Source organism: Cupressus sempervirens, chromosome 1, assembly GCF_028749045.1.
Source record: "Cupressus sempervirens isolate cs-2001-9-10 chromosome 1, ASM2874904v1, whole genome shotgun sequence".
Lineage (NCBI taxonomy): Eukaryota > Viridiplantae > Streptophyta > Pinopsida > Cupressales > Cupressaceae > Cupressus > Cupressus sempervirens.
This window is the reverse complement of record NC_143118.1, coordinates 841,936,284-841,939,851: the sequence shown is the minus strand read 5'-3', so window position 1 is coordinate 841,939,851 and position 3,568 is coordinate 841,936,284.

Sequence of the window (3,568 nt, the reverse complement as noted above, 5' to 3'; positions counted from 1 at the left end):
AGAGAGAGAGAGAGAGAGAGAGAGAGAGAGAGAGAGAGAGAGAGAGAGATGGTTTAAATTTTAGGGCCTATAACTATATGGTTTAAGGTTTAGAGAGAGAGGACATAAAAGAAAGTGAGGAGTAGAGGGGATTGAGAGGTAGAGAGTGTGGAAGAGAGAGAATAAGGGAGGGTAAAATAGAGAGGCCCCTTTGACTCTTTATTGCTTCTCTCCACCTTCAAGTGTCTCTCTATTCCCCTCACTTCCTTTGATCATCTATTGTTATATACACAATCATTTCTATATGCAATCTATCTATTTTCATCTATTACACACAAGCGATCCACATTTTCAAGCACATAAGTCATCATTTACAAGCAAGATTTCAGGGCGCATTCAAGAATTTCAAGTCAAGCAAGAAATAATTCATTAAAGGCCCTTATTTTATATCATTATTCATGCATTTTCTTTTTAATATCTATCTTATTTCTTCATTAGTGGATTTTTCCATCAAGGAATGAGATCTTCATCAACCATGCATGAGCAATCAAGTATTCAACCCTTCAAGAATTCAAGAGCATAATTGTACCCGTGGGTCTATGATTTGGCAATGGTAGATCTATTTTATTTGAGGAGACATCTTATAGAAAGAGATCCTTTGAGTATACATCTTTGGCAAGGACTTTAATGCGACATTGGCACCCCATGCATCTATCATGGGTAGTGCTAATCTAATATGGGCCCTTTAGAAGATTGCGCTTATCGGTTCCTCTTTCACCTTCCCTACTATTCATTTAAAATTAAGGGTTCAATATATACATCAAAACCTCCAAAATAATTAATTTTTATGTTACATAGATAGATTACTATATTTTAAGTATATCTGGTTATTATATCATATTTTTTTGTATATATAGATATATTATTATATTTTTATTATATTATAATACAAAATAAAAAGATGAAACTATAAAATTGAAATAATTTAATATTATGATATATATAAATAATATACTATAATATTAATATTATGTTTATACATGTAGATTAGATCATTTATTATATTAGATTAACCCTAACCAATATTTGAACCATAAAAATAAACCCTAATCGTAATTCCATCTCTAACCCTAATCTTAACCTTAGAACCATCATGAAAACCATAAACCTAAACATCAACTCACAATAACTTTAAGCTCTGATTCTAACCATAACTAAAACCCTCACCATGGTGTAAAATCTAACCCCTCAAAAAATCTCAACTATAATCTTGAATCTAATAACCCTAAGTATTGTAATGCAATCTCTTATGGTTTCGTGTTGAGAACACATGTTTCAAGTGTATTGCTTGATGTTTGAAAGCATGTCCCTATGTTGTTTGTTTGCATTTATTAATGAGTTGGTATGTTGGGGGGTGGTTTACACTATAAGGACCATGATAATTGAAGAGTCATGGAATATGCTCACAAACAAGCAAACAATTATGCACTACATTTTAAATATAGAAATGATATTGCATCTAATCTAGCAATTGTTGGTAGGGCAAGGAAACATAGAAATGATTTATTTATTAATAATGATAGTGACATTGTTGGTAGGACAAGGAAACATCCCAAAAATAATACAAGGATTAGGAAAAAAATTCACTCGCAATATTGCGACTGTTGTAGATCAAGTTTGCAACAAGGCTATTAACAAAACCAAGGAATGTAATAAAATGACACAATAGATTCATAGAGATTCTATAAATTAATATTATTGCATTTGGATGGATTTTGGAGGGACTTTTAGATTTTAGGATTGGAATCTTGAAATGAATGATAAGAGAGAACCAAGTCTAGGGAAAATGATGAAAGGATTATGGATTTTTTTGCCAAAGCATGGGAAAATGATTAGGATATGATATCCAAGGACTATCACATAACAAAAATATGTTTTCTCAAAGATATGGTGATGAATTTTACTATGTACAGACAAAGGCATGATAACTAAAGATGAAAATAGTTATTTTATGCATGATCATCTTATAAACCATAGGGATGCATTAATAACATGTAATGGAGCCCTAATAGGAAGACTAAAACTTGTTAATTCTATATGGATATAGAAGCTCAAAGAGATAATTATTGAATGAGGTGAACCAATATTTGGTAAGAATATAAGGTAAAATATTTACAATTACAAGTAAAAAGGGATGATATAATCAATTTTTTGTATGAACAATTAGAACCTCAATATGTTAAAAGTCCTTTTGTATTTTTTGTTGTTTAACAATTAGTTATATAAATATGAAATAATATGCAATACCAAAAGCAAATAGCTTAAAATATTTTCAAGTAACTCTAATAAATCCCTCTCTGGTTCACCAAAAATAAATTACTACAATGTGCATAATCTCCCTAAAAGAAAAATGGAGAGTCTGAAACAAATCTAAAAGATTGAACATGAAGTGCATATTTCTTAAAATAATTTTCTTTAACAAGATTTATGTAAAAGAAGATGATAGTGCATTATTTTGATTCATTCATCATTTATATAAATTTGGCTAAACACAACATAATTGAAATAGAGCCAAAAAGCTCTCTTACAACTATAAAGGTATGTTATACAACTCCCACAGGTCATTTATAAGAAATGCCAATAATAAATTTTACAAATTTCAAAATGATGTTTCCAAAAATAAACCAAAAATCAATTATATAGTCCCAATGTTGACAATGGAAATAATTGAGCACTCTATATGGCAATTTGCACAGGTGAGACACAATGAGATTGCCTGCTACATTTTTATATCTATTGACTTATAAACTAGGCTAGAACTCTAACAAAAAAAAATCTACTAATGAATCATCTAATATGTTTTTATTATTGAAATAAATTAAAATACAAAAGTTAACATAGGAATACTCAAACCTAATATCTTTCCTTTGAGCTTGGCCTTAATCTAAAATTAGGGAATTTGTTGTCAAAACTAGCTCACAAATAAGAAAGAAAGAAAAAATAACTAGGAATCTCTTCATAAATCATTCTAATTTTTAGTGTCTCAAATGTGGGTGTCAAACTTAGAGCAATAGATTGTTAACTTCAGGTTGAGGAAGGCAAGGATGGACCAACTGTTGAGGTCCAAGATTACTAAGAGGGGGAGTGAATCATAATCTATCAGATTCAAAACTTTCACCAACTTATCAAATAAAGATAAACCAAAATAAACCTTTACCATTCACAACATGTATGCAGTGTAAACTTGTGAAACTATATGTAAGGTAGCTTATTAAACATCCACACAAATAACATAGACACCAATATTTTTCACATGGAAACCCTCAATCATAGGTAAAAACCATGGTGGGAATTAGTACCCATGAGTATTTGCACTATACTGAAATATGTTTGGTTAAAGGCTTAGCCCTATTAAGAGCCTATAATAATACCCTATTAGGAGTTGACCTTGTCAGGAGTCACCCCATTAAGGGACTTGCATTAGGAGTAACCTCATTGGAGGATTTCCAACTCAAGCTAATGAGCCACTTGGTTAAGGAAACTAATCTTCAAACTATTAGGATCATGTTCACCTTTTTGAGAGTGGCCC